Raw genomic sequence first — 14,419 nt, 5'->3', positions numbered from 1 at the left:
ATATGAATATCATTTCATACTGCGGTGCATGGATTCAACATTTTGAAGTCAGATTCCTAAAATATATGCATCTGTTAAATATATAAAGTAAAATAATCATCATTTATCGGTTCAAATCAACCGCAATTCAAAATATTCATTTCAGCCCCGGTAGATATTCATTTTTTAAGGGCACTCCTGGCAGAATCCAAGTTTCAAAGTACTCGCGTTTTCAGGGGCACATCATTCTACACGGAAGTAACGCACAACTGTCATTCTTATTTTTTCACGCATGCTGCGACAAAAGATATTTTAGTTACTAGATAAAGATTGTCGCTACTGTTCCCTTTGTTCTGCTGTCCGAAACATGTGTGGTACATACCTGTCAAATCGTATGGATTTTCCTTCTTTGACATTTAGCTCCCCTATCCTCGCCAGCAAAAGATGTTCCGGACAGCGACGACAGCGACAATCTTTATCTAGTAACTAAAATATCTTTTGCTGCGACGCAGCAAAGCTGAAACAATAAAAATAACAGTTGTGCGTTGCTTCCGTATCGAATGGTGTGCCCTTGAAAACGCGAGTACTTTGAAAATTGGATTCCGTCAGGAGTGTCCTTAAGCTCCATTATCAATCGGCTATTGAGGATCGAGCGGTAAAAAATGTATGGAAATTTGACAGCATGATGCGAGATGTTCGTGCCTGCATTGCCGAGCGTCTGATCAAAACAAACACGAATCAATGACGAAGCTGCCTACTGAGCGTCGATGCAACTGATAGTAAAACGAAGATTTCCGTCCTTGCCATCCAGTGGCATGCTGTGGAATAGAACCAAGATGAGTCTATCCTAAAGTGACCATACGTCTGGCGTCCCGGAAAATGTCCCGCATTCCATATTGAATCCGTAAAGTCTTGAGGATACATGAGATTCGTAAGAAATAGAATGTCTAGAAAATCTTAAACAGATAATTAGAAGAAATAGGGAACTTGGGCAGTCAAGAGGGTCTACTGATCTTGGGAGAATGAAGGTTTGAATAATTTCAAGAATCTGGGCAATTTTCACAAGTATTAATGAATCTAGGCTTTCCGAAGGAATGATAACAGATTATATGATTTGTCATATTCTGGATAAAGCAGAAATCTTAGAAATCTGAAGTTTTTAATTAACATGGAGAGTCTGGAGAATGTAAGAATTAAGGATTTGTCCGAATTTACGGAATCAAAAATTCCTGAAGATATTCTAAAAAGTTTAGTTCATAACAATAAACGAAGGATCTGAGTCAGCTACAGAATCTGAAAAAATGGAATAAACAAAAATGTGTAAAATCTGGGCATCTTTTCTCTATCGGAAGAATTGATACCTCTCCAAGAACTTGGTTTGATAAAAATATATAAAAAAAAATAGAAATTGCTTTCTGATTCTTTGAATACTTCTCTTTCAAAATATATAGATTTTCCGATTTTTTGTGCGTATTTATCAACGAGTTTTGGTAGGGAAGTCAACAGTGCTTGCAATCTTGGAATTTAGGTAGGCTTGATCCCCCTTTTATGATATCTAGTCAAGAAATATTTTTTCGAGCCAACCCTCCGTCGGATTTTTTCAATCTTCATAAAATTAGACACCTGAGAATAAATTTATATTCGCGACTACGAAGGTAAATTCTTCACGCACAGTCTGACAGTTCCTTATGGGATTTTACTGTGGAGGACAAGGAGGGGTGATTGGCGGCCATGTCTAACAGATAGCAATGACTTTTTGCATTAAGAGTGAGTAGAGACATTACCTTCGTATTCGCGAAAAATTGTCAATACATTTTTATATAAGGATTAAATAAATTCTAAATTTTTGTATCCCTAATGATCCCTAAAGCCATCATATTAAGTTACAAACTTAAAATCTAAAATATACTAAAATTGTGAAGAAATGTTTATATTTTTATTAGTACTGGCCATTTTGTATATTTATGGCTTTGTGCTGTTTCAAAATTATAACATCGATGTTGGGAGAAATTACACGAAGCTAATTACCTAGTAAGGTTGTCGATCACTGCGTAATGATCATTTGTCTATAGCAGCGTTTCCCAACCTTTTTCTTCAAAGGTACCCCTTCGAGCTTTTACATTTATTGAGGTACCCCATATTTTTCCGCTGTATGAAAAACGGACCTGAATACTAACGGTTGTCTGAAATGTTCCGTGGAGGATTTCAATTCATTTTAAGTTCATGCATAATTTGAGGACTTTTGAAAGCTTCAGAGCCTCTTAAAAAGAAGCCTCCAAGTCTCTTGAAAGTAGGTTACAAGCCTCTTGAAGGGAGACTTCCACGCTTTTTGAAAAGAGATTTCTGATGCTATTATAAGGAGGCTTCTGATCATTTTGGAAGAACGCTTTTGAGCCTCTTGAAAGGAGACTTCCGAACCTCTTGAAAGGAGGCTCTCGAGTCTCTTGAAAGAAGACTTCCGAGTCTCTTGAAAGAAGGCTTCCGAGGCTTTTGGAAAAAGATTTCTGAGGCTATTAGAAGGAGGCTTCTAAGCTTTTTTCAAGGACAATTTTGAGCCTCTTGAAAGGGGAATTCTGATCCTCTTGAAAAAAGGCTTACGAGCCTCTCGAAAGAAGGCTTCCAATTCTCTTGATAGAAGGCTTCCGAGCATCTTGGAGGAGGCTTCGAGCCCCTTGGAAGGAGAATTCTGTGCCTCTGAAAAGAGGCTTCCAAGCGTTTTGAAAGAAGGCATTCTAATTCTCTTGGAATGAGGCTTCCGAGCCTCGTGTAGGTAGGCTGCTGAGCCTCTTGAAAGGAGGTTTCCGAGCCTCTTAAAAGAAGGTTTCCGAGGCTCTTAAAAGGAGGCCTCCGAGCATCTTGGAAGGAAGCTTCCGAGCCTCTTGGAATGAAGCAGGCTTCCGAGCCATTAGGTTCTAGATTTTGATCACTCTACGTTTTGTCCCACAGCCCTTCATATACTGTGCTGGTTGTAGTGACAGGATTTAATAGGTTTTGATTTGCTGATCGACATGCATATTTCACAATTATTTTTAATTAAAACTTATCAAAACTTCATCAATGAGTGTTTATTGGTATTGTAATACATCCGCCATTACGCATTTTAGTCTGGGGTACCCCTGGGGCCAGTGAAGGTACCCCCAGGGGTACATGTACCCCAGGTTGAGAACCACTAGTCTAGAGGATCTATACTAAACATACACAAGAACAAAACTACTTTGGTTCTTGGTCGTAGTCTCCCCACCTTAACCTACCCTTACTACACAATACACTCAGACAATCGGTGCCGCTAACCGCATAATCAAAAGGTCTTCTTATTTCAAACATATTTGCTAAATCCAAAGATTTTATAGTTTTATTTATTTCTATACAATCGAGTAGTTAGCTTACCGGGTGTTAATAAAAAAAAACACGCTTTTGTTACGCTTTTTAAATAGATTTTTTGTTGCGCTTTTAAAATAGATAATGCTTAAAGTGTCCCAAGACCCAAGAAAAATCTGGTCACTTCAGTTTATCCCCAAACATATTCAAGCTGTGCTTGATGTAAATGGGGGATCTACTTCGTATTAACACTTTCTCGCCCACTTTTTTCAAAGATTTCAATAGGAAAGAATCACCTTTGAAAAAATGCTAGAACAAAAGTTATTTGGCAAAGCCAATATAAGTGGAAAACGTAAAAAACAGTTTTTGCTTGTTATGTAATACAAGTAATTATTAATTTACAAAAACTGTTTGTCCTAGCATTTCTCTCAAAGATGATTCCTTCCTATTGAAATCTTGTTTTCAATAGATTAACTGTTTGTACTCCAAATTGATTATATTTGTAGTCTAATGGAACCATGAAGATCTGCCAAATATTGCCTTTTGTTGTTGTTGAAACAATTCGATGAAGGTTAGAAGGTGAAAAAATTGATAATGCTCTACAGACACCATGGGCGGGAGAAGATTAAATAGAAAGTTTTAAGAAAATATTTTCATTTATTAATTGACACAACCCGAACAAAATTATGATTGGTAGGGTAAAACGTCCTATCGTTGTGGTAACAGCTTTTGGTTGACAAAATTTCGTTCAAAATTATGAAAAATCGACATTTTTCAATAAAAATTTTAATCCTTTGAGCCTATTATTGCGGTAGTGCTAAGGTCCTATTGTTGTGGTATCGATTTCCATAAGAATCCGCAACAATAGGACTGACCTTGAAAAAATTTCCCAACTGTGTCCTATTATTGAGGTAGTTTATTTTTATTGTGATAAAAACAAAGCAACATAAGTTTAGCCCAACTGACGCAATATTCACGAATCTATAGTTAACCAGCAACCTATTCGCCTACTGCAATGTGGAAAAAGATCAACAGGTAATTTTTAAAGAATTTCTGAAATGAATTTTGATTTGACACGGTGCTTAACCCCTCCATAATAGGTCGTTTTACCCTATATAATTTTCCACATATTCGAAAGCGTTGTCTTCTTCCCTTAAAACTTCTTACGCCTACTACGCCAAATACTGATTTTTGAAAATGTCGTTTTCTCATGGGGTCACCATGTAGTGTAGATGGTTTTCGAATTGTTCATGATGCTTGATTCCTCTTCCCCGTAGATCTTTGACCCTTACACTAAACATGTTTGCATTGTTGTGGCCTTTAAAACCCGTAAAGTATGATACCCTCCTTAGCCGTGCGGTAAGACGCGCGGCTACAAAGCAAGACCATGCTTAGGGTGGCTGGGTTCGATTCCCGATGCCGGTCTAGGCAATTTTCGGATTGGAAATTGTCTCGACTTCCCTGGGCATAAAAGTATCATCGTGCTAGCCTCATGATATACGAATGCAAAAATGGTAACCTGGCTTAGAAACCTCGCAGTTAATAACTGTGGAAGTGCTTGATGAACACTAAGCTGCGGGGCGGCTCTGTCCCAGTGTGGGGATGTAATGCCAAGAAGAAGAAGAAGAAAGTTTGATACCCATATTGATGTATATGTATGTAAAGCCTGTCCACGTTAAATTCCGGACACCCATTTTCCAATGAGAATTTATAAAATCACAAATCACCATCACGATCCATTTTCATAACAGATGAATCTATACACTTCATGAAATGCTTTCAGCATGTTCTGGGTCTCATCCAAATTGATGAAATAGCGACAAATCGCTTGAACATTATCCAAGTGTTCGAAATTTCACGTGGACAGACTTCAGTTGGAAAAATATAGCCACTTTTCTTAGTACCGAATAAATGAATGTAACCTCAATACATATAATAAACACAGGAAAAGCTCTAATTTCTGTTAAAATATAAAGAGGTGGCCTCAAACAATCCTCATGAAATTGAAACAGTTTTTCAAAACTACATTAATTTTCTCGTCGAAAGCTCCCGATCAAAAAATCAAAAAACATGTGGTAAATTTAAAATACACCACGGGATTCATTGCACAATGGGAAAATCCGATTTCAAAGGTGGAAAAAATGTATAACATTCTTTACGAACAACTTACAGAAGAGATCAAGAGCTTATTCGAAAGGGAATTTTGCAAAGAATTTAGTGAGTGCTGTTTCATGGACGTGGAACGCTTCTGTATGTAGTTATTGAGCTCGTTTTGCTCTAATGCCCCATATATCGCGATTTTCCAAACTATTTGTCATTTTATCTTTAAGCCATTGTTCTAAAATTGTGTTTATCTCTTCACTATGGATCCACAGAAGGGCACTAAATATATGTTGTTGGTAAAAGTTGGAAATTTAAGGGATTTTGGGGTCAAATAAGCATCGAAGTGCATTTTATGTGAAATGTTCATGTATTCTGTAAAAAATAGTAATATTTACAGATAAGTGTTGATATTATTGTCTCAAAGTGTTGAACAGATATTGACAAATGTTTGCCGAACAAAAATTAATGAAATAAATCGTTTCACAAATGTTTTATTTGGATATTTATTGAGTAAAAAACGATTTTTAAAAACTTTTGAATAGCACAGATGCCAAACATTTCCAAACCTTACCCGATAGCACAACTAGACAAGAATAGTCATTTGTTATGAGTCTTGATGTGATCATAGATAGAAGGTGATGGGAGATACTCTTTTTTCATACCTTTTTGCCCAAATTCCCCTATGAAATAATATAGCTCAATGATTCTGAGGAAGGAAATGATGTAGTAATGTTAATTTAATTGATATTTTCTAATGATACAATGAAAATAACAAATAATCATATAATTCATTAAACATATTGAATTAAAGGGGATTTATTTTATTTTTATTTTATTTTATTTATTGGGAGCAGGGAAAAGCCCGCTTGAGTTGAACAGTTAGAAATTCATTAGCTCTCACTCAAGCGGGCGTAAAACCTCCTCATCTTTTCTATGCATCAACAGATTACAATATCCAAATGATACAATTCGGCTTAAAATTACTTCCAACAATAAACTTAAATCTAGGCCTAGCTACTACTGATTGTCGTTTAGAAGGTGAGAAAAGTTCGTACGGAGAGTGTTACGAGATGAATGGAAATCGAATCCAATGGAGCAGTTATTGAATATACGGCACATGCTAGTAAATGGCTCGTTGTGACCATAATTAGTTCGTGCACCATGAAGAAAGAGGAGAGAACGAGAGCGAAGATTCCTATGGCTAACATTGATATTTAGCATGGAAAGCAGTGGGGACAGTCGATTCTCGATTGCAAGAGGTCTGCAATGAATATCGCCCGAGAAGTATTGCGACGGACTGTTAAGAGCTCTAAATCTATAAGCTTGCAACGGTCTTCATAGCTGGGTAAATTTGAAGGATCTCTCCATGGAAGGCGGCGTAAAGCGAAGCGTATAAATTTGCGTTGAACGGATTCTATTCTAGCAATATTGTTCTGGTAATATGGAGCCCACACTGCGGAACAATATTCTAAAATCGATCTGACTAAAGAACAATAGAGTGCTTTGAGGCAGTGGACATCATCGAAATGCTTTGCAATTCGGAATATAAAGCCGAGGGTGCGAGAGGCTTTAGAAGTTACGTACGCAATATGCTCTCTGAACGTTAGCTTAGAATCTAACATCACCCCGAGGTCCCTGACAGAAGATTCTCGCCGGAGACTAGTGGAACCGATTTTGTAGTCGTAGCTAATCACAGAACGTTTGCGGGAGAATGACATCAAAGAACATTTGTCAGCATTGAGTACCATCTGATTTAAATCACCCCAGTTTGAAAACAAATTCAGTTGTGATTGTAGGAACGACGCATCATCGAGATTATTTATAATCCAGTACAGCTTGAAATCATCGGCAAATGAGAGCTTGAAAGACTTGAGCAACAAATTGATGTCGTTTAAATAAATGATAAAGACAAGTGGCCCAAGATGGCTACCTTGGGGCACTCCTGAAGTCATCGGAAAATAGGATGAAATGCAATCTCCAATTTTAATTGCCATTTCTCGATTGCTCAGATATGACTGAAGCCAGTTCAGGAGAGGCCCGGAGAATCCAAGGCGCTCGAATTTGGCTACGGCGATTTTATGATTGATTTTATCAAAGGCTGCTGTAAAGTCCGTATAAATGCCAAGTATATTTAAAAGATACGAATGTTAATGGTACATTCACATCCCGATTCATGCGGACTAATTTATGGCAATTAATCGAGAGAGGGTCGCATTTTGTTTTTGCCGATATAAACGAAACAATATTTTCTGGGACTTCATGTGGTTGGAATCTAGTTAAATAGAACCATTTCAACGGTACTTCTGATGACGATGGAAGAGCGATTGATAGTGTAGGCAGGACAGTAGGCATAGGGAGTGTGTGGATTACATTACCTACAGTAGTGTTTTGTTTGCTACTATGAACAATACTAGCTTGTCGAGATTGAACTGCGCTATTCGAATTATCACATACCGAAATCATTCTTGGTGGGTTTAATGATGCAGGACGGGATGGTTGGATGACTGATATAGCGGCAGCAGCGGCGGGCGTGGGAGAGCTGCTACAAAGAGATGCAGCAGGAATAACTCGTTGAGCTTGATGCGTTCGATCCATCGTAGGGATGTACAAAATCGGCATATTCATTGATGGTGTGATTTGGCTTGGCAGTTGCATGGCAGGTAGTGCTGTGTATCGATTTGCTGGTTCCATGGCTGGATAAACTTGAGTCGGGGTTTGCTTGTTTATGGCAGTGATGGCAGGGGCGGGAATGGCTTGATTGATGACGGAGTTTTGGTCAATAAGCTGAGCGGGAGTTGTTGAAATTGGTAGCTGAGCGGATGAGGCTTGGTTGATCGTAGAAACAGCAATAGCAGCAAGAGGAGTTTCGTTGATGATTGTGGCGGAATTCGAGGTGGCATTGGCAGAAGCAGCAGCAGCAGTGGAGGCGTTTTGGTGGGTGGTGGCAGCATTAGAAGTGAGGGTGCCAATTCTTTGTTGAGTGTGATTCGCTGATGCAGCGATCGGCGGATTGCTGGGTTGTGCATTAAATTCGTCAGCGTCTGCAAAAAGAGGGACTATAATATCGGTGTAATCTGAGGTACCGACTGAAACATCAACTCTCATTTTCTTATCGGTCCTTGGAAATGATGATGTTGAGCTGGATGTGCGATCTCGCTTGTTGGTAGAAGGTCTTGGGTCATTAATGAACGAATTGAACACTTCAGTAAACTCGAACTGCATTCGATCTAGCTCGTCGTTGAAATTTCGTGAATCGCTTTGAGTTGGTCGTGCTGGAGGATTATGACAACTGGGTCTTGGGCAGGATGATCCGATGGCGCGGCAGAGGGACAGGTAACATCTATTTGTGCGCCGACGAGTTTCAAAATAGATGTTATACGCTGGAGAATGAGTGCGTACCCGGTGTCAAAACTATCAGAGCGTTTATCAGCTGTGATATCGCTATTACGGCATATGGAACAGAGCCATAGAGCTCCAGGGCATTCACGAATGGCCTTAAACTGGTTCCCGGTCAAATTCACGCATTTTAAATGAAATTGTTTATGGCATATCATGCATTCCACTTTCCCACCGCGAGCAGAAGCATTGAAGCAAGGATTGCCGTCGCATTTCTTCATCGTATATCAGCCGGCGGTGAACGTAAACAAGCGAACGATTGATCTGTCACGCTATTTACCGGAACGAAGGATAGGCGGCGCTACGACGGTTTGGTGGGAAAGACGACTACGGTAGACGTGCGATAATAATGAAAAGAAAACAAAGCCGTTTTTGGAAATATAAACTTTCTTCCTCGCGAAAAGAGCACTAGCAAATTGAACTTTGCACCGAAAACGGATGCTTTAATCCTTCGAGAAGGCGAACGACGATAGATTGTAAATAATAACGAAGTAAACGCGCGAAAAAGTATAAAACTTGTAGGAGCGAAAAATTAGTACGACTGCTATTCAATTAGACTTGTCCAAAAAGGATTTAGGGGTCATCATCATAGGGGTCTTCTGGATTTAGGGGTCATACAGCTCATTTAATGTAATTTTTATTCAAAATAGGATAACATTTGTCACGGACGACGCACATAGAAGATTAAGGGCTTATTCGAAAGGGAGTTTTCCAAGAAATTCAGTGAGAGATGTTTTATAGACGTGTGACACTTCTGTTTGTAATTATGGAGCTCGTTTTGCCTCTTCGATACTTATTTGACCCCAAAATCCCTTAAGTTTCCAACTTTTACCAACAAAATATATTTAGTACCCTTCTGTTGATCCACAGTGAAGAGATAAACACAATTTTAGAACAATGTCTTAAAGATAAAATGACAAATAGTTTGGAAACTCGCGATATATGGGGCATTAGAGCAAAACGAGCTCAATAACTACATACAGAAGCGTTCCACGTCCATGAAACAGCACTCACTGAATTCTTTGCAAATTTCTCTTTCGAATAAGCTCTTGATCTCTTCTGTAAGTTGTTCGTGAAGAAAGTTATCAATTTTTTCCACCTTTGAAATCGGATTTTTTCATTGTGCATTGTATAATCACCTTAAAGGTTTTTGTCCATCAGTCAATCCCGCAAATATATTTTTATCGCGTTTTGTACTTTTTGTCTACAGCAATTTGGTTGCTGTATTAATAGCTTCAATTCGTTTAGGAATTGTCTGAAAATTATTTATTTAGGGTATCTTTCCCATTATCGATAACATGCTGCTACATCAATGAAATTCTCATAAAGATAAGAAGCGAAGGAATTTGCGCTCCAATTCTTTGTTTTAGACTGTTATGATATGGGTACATATTATAAATTAAAAGATCAGTGGCCCTATGTTAATTCGTGAAATAGTTTTGTGAGAGGCACACATTCTCGAAGATAATGTGGTTTGGTTGCCCATTATTTCCTCAATTTTAAAGCAAATATGTATTCTGGGTTCGAGTTTAGATTTTTAAATATACCTCCGCATTTCTGTACGCCAGCGTGCTATTCCGTCGAGCCGGATTCGGTCTTCAGACGACAGCCAGCGATTTCCGGTGACAAATTTATAAATTTCAATTATGCGTCTTCTCCACTAGAGCGTTGTTTGTTTTTCCATTCATTTCTTGTTCTCTCCCATTGGGATAGCAGCACCGCGCCTCGCAGTCAGTAATGCATACTAAGTCTATGCTACCGCTGTGTTATTCAACTTTGTATGCAGTGAATGGTTCGACTGTCGAGACTTGAGACCAGACTATGCTGTTGATTCTTTGGATTTTAAATATTTTAGGTTCTCCTGATTAGAGAGAACACGCAAGATAGACTCCACCAGATTTAATTCTCGCAATTGAATCGTCATTAAACGGCCAAGTGATTTAATTGAGCTGGTATCGACAATTGCCGTGTCAAACCACACAAAAGAAAACTGGGTGATACTGCATCAGATATGGCTAGTAACTTGCACTTTGGAACGGTACTTACGCCTTGTAGAGATGATAAATCCAATTCCAATCGTACTCACATCCGTTTTATTTTTAAATCACATTTTCACGTATATGTTCCGTAACATCTTCAAAATTCCTTTCCTCTGTCTGCGACTCGATGAGTGAAGGCTTATTCAAAAAATAGAATCCGTAAAGACCAGATTATGCAGCTATATTGCACGATAATTTGAACGTACGAACGCGCATTGACTTCTCCGAGGCCTATCCCAGTTTGCTTCGGAGCTCTGCTCAGCTCACGTATGTTTTGTTTCTTTATTTAATTTTCTGTCACCAGCGATTCCCACGGCCCACGCGAACCGAACCCGTATCCGTAGGCAGGCACAACTCCGTTGAACAGAAGTGCTCACGACGATCCCACAAAGCGAACTGAGTTGGGTGAACTGTCTGCGCAAGTAGAGAATCGCAGCCGTCGATATCATGAGAGAAGAATAGCGAGAGACCTATCGACAACACATTCTCAGAGAATGCATACAGCTTAAGCCAAATCAATGCGATAGGGGTCCCAGTTGATGTGGTAGTGAAGTTCAAGCCAACTCGTGATTTATTTAATGAAGAATGACTATTTCATATACGACTAAAAAGTGGAAATTTCTGCCTTTATTATTGATCACGGACGACCGTTTATCGATTTGATTTAAAAAAAAGAAGGTAGCTGAGGGGAGGTTGTAGGAATGTAGGCTGATCTCATATTCAATTGTTTAAACTCCAGTTGGTAGAAGGACGAATGTCGCAAGAGAGTTCTCGAAGCATTTGAAAACCTCAAATTAAAGGATGGATAGTAACAGCCTCCTAGACATAGGGGCAATATTTTAAAAAAATCGATTTTCGAAAAGTCATGGTGCACAATCCTGAAATGAAAAATTTACCTGTCTGGATAATTTTTGTAGAACAAACCGAATCAAATATTGCGCCCTTTAATTATTTTTTGGAGGTCACCCATTCGTCTTATAATTTTTTATTTTTCTGCGGATCTTTGCCTATATTCTCCATGAATTAGTTTTTGGCATTATGCGTTTTTACAGTCTGCAGAATTTTTTAAATAGGGTAGAGTACCATTTGGGCAGCACCCCCTATTCCCGTCAGCAACGTTCATTACTCAAGCGGATTACAACCGAATTACTTGTTCTCTAGTACATGGTTAGTTTCTGTCGATATCTAGTAATGTACAGATAATCAAGCCATTTGGTTGGAACGCGGTCGAGTTATCAACGTTGCGGACGGGAATAGGGGATGCTGCCCAAATGGTCCCGCTCCCTATCGAAAAAAAACATTAATTTTGACTAATTTTGCGAAGTTACTTCTTCCTGACACAAAACATATTTTTTCATATATATTCGTTCAGAACAACTTACGTTCTACAAAGAGCTGTTTATAAGGAATATTTTCATAATAAATAGATCCAAGAAATGTTGTTCTGGGGCTGAGATACTGCTGAGATAGTCAAAAAGTGTACAAATTCGGTACTTTTTCTTTACATGTTATAATTTCACCAATATTTTAATTTAAATTATAAACAAATAGTTTTATTTGTTTATAATTTTTTTTATGTAATTTAAAAATAAATAGGACTATTTGCTAGATAACATAGCTTTTCTTTTTGATGGAGTTGATGGATGATGCAGAGCCAGTTATAAAATGATATTGGATCTTTGTTTGTGAAAATATTCCTTATAAACAGCTCTTTGTAGTACGTAAGTTGTTATGAACGAGAAAAAATGATTTTTTGTGTGAGGATGAAGTGTTTTTTCGATATTTAAAAAAAAAATTGCAAACTGTAAAAACGCATAATACCATAAACTAATTCATGGAGATTATAGGCAAAAATCCGCAGAAAAATAAAAAATATATAAAAGGGAGCATCCATAAAGTACGTAACGCTTAGAGGGGGAGGGGGGTTGACCGAAGTGTGACAATCCATACAATTTTGATTCATACTAAAAGTGCGACACAGGGGGGAGGGGGCCAATTTTCAATAGCAAACAATAGGACCGCATTCCCCGTCGAATGCAGTTTGCTGCGGGTAAACCGGATAATGCAAAGTTCTAAAAAGTGTGTCTACAATAAGTTTGTACACATACACACACATACTTACGTACATACAGACATCACCTCAGTTCGCGAGCTTTTTCTCAATTCTTTATTAAGGTGTAGTTCGTCGAGCTGAGTCGATCGGTATCCAGCTTTCCACGTCAGCCATAATGGCGACTGCTATAAAAAATCTGACAGTAACTGCTTCCGACGCTGAACTGTTTCCGACGCTGGTCGTAACTCAGAGCAATCATTTTTACATTGTTTATTTATTGTGAAAAGTGGAATTACTCGAAGGAATTGGAGAACAATTTTTGTAACAAGTTTTTAACAATTAAAAACTTATTCTTTATGATAAAACTTAGAAATAAACTACAACTTTTATATTTTAGGTCGAAGTCATGTTTTCCGGCAACAACAATTCAAGCACCCGCATTCAGATGATGTTCTATTACATGATTATTCCCAAATAATACGCAGTATAAGAGAGAGATTTTTTTAACATTTGAATAATCAGATCCCAATAGCTCCGAGATATTCAAATTAAACTTGGGCGAGCTGTATGTTCTGGTTCCTCAAAGTTGCCGCTAAAATTGAACCGACGACTAGAGACCAATACTAGCTGGTTCCACTGAAAATCTAGTAGAGGTATTTTATACAGTTACAACAGTGTTCAGTCCAAGGTTCTGACTAACGAAATAAAAAATAGCTCTAAGCTCAGAACTATGTGCCTAGTTCGAAGTTTTTTTTCGCAAAAAAATATTAATTGATAACACTGACCTAATTGGTCAGTTTATTCTTACGATGAATTACAACCAAATCTTCGGTATAGGTTTATTTTTCCTATGTTGATTAGTTCCGCAGGCTAGGACGAGATTGACAATGTCTCACTTTCTGGAACTTATCAAATGGAATTGGAGGCTTGTGATCGAAATCATCGTCTGATTGCATTGTTGAGCGTGCCGATGTGGAGAACCTGCCGGCTACTCGCTACAGTCGTGAGCTCCCACTTTCCTTTGTTAATAATTGTCTCAAAGTAGAATGAATGTAAGTTAGTGAGGAAACGCTGCGTAGAACACATAACCAATTAGCAAAATAAATACTATTGAGTTTGAACCATCACAGACACTTCATGCTCAATACGCAACCCAATAAACGAGTTTTGGTTTTGTTACCTGGGCTGAGCATTCATAACAATACTGCGGATTTTAAATAACCACGGACATCAATAAATCGTGCTTCTCACAAGGCTTCTTCTGAATATATTTATTTTCGGAAAAACAAACTAGCATTCATCTTTACTTTTTGGTCCAGTGAAGGCTAATTAGTTCTGCATGAAATATGTGAAAATCATTGTCGAATGAAGCAGAACTTACACCTTGGAGTACAGGAACTAAGTTGATTTTAAAAAAAGCATTGAAATTAAAGGCTGGTTTATAGCTCGGAAAACGTGTCACGAGATCGCCCCATGAAGGGCGGGATTTACGGGATTTCAGCATGAAAGCGAAATTCCTGCCTTAAATCTA

At 38.3% G+C, this 14,419-nt stretch overlaps 2 protein-coding genes across 2 annotated transcripts in view; one reads left to right on the top strand and one right to left on the bottom strand.

Annotated features, from left to right (window-relative positions):
* The window catches only part of LOC134205484 (uncharacterized), a 54,519-nt gene extending 43,289 nt beyond the window's left edge, over positions 1–11,230 (bottom strand). Inside the window, exon 1 of the mRNA XM_062680762.1 lies at positions 10,843–11,230. The gene's annotated coding sequence lies outside the window, so the exon portion shown is untranslated. The remainder of the gene's footprint in view (positions 1–10,842) is intronic.
* LOC134205483 (E3 ubiquitin-protein ligase highwire-like) overlaps positions 1–14,419 on the top strand; it is a 269,802-nt gene that overhangs the window by 113,403 nt on the left and 141,980 nt on the right. The gene's annotated exons all lie outside the window — the stretch shown is intronic.

The sequence above is a fragment of the Armigeres subalbatus genome, chromosome 1 (genome assembly GCF_024139115.2).
Source record: "Armigeres subalbatus isolate Guangzhou_Male chromosome 1, GZ_Asu_2, whole genome shotgun sequence".
Taxonomy (NCBI): domain Eukaryota; kingdom Metazoa; phylum Arthropoda; class Insecta; order Diptera; family Culicidae; genus Armigeres; species Armigeres subalbatus.
The sequence above is the reverse complement of the archived record's forward strand: the minus strand, read 5'-3'. Positions and strand labels throughout refer to the sequence as shown.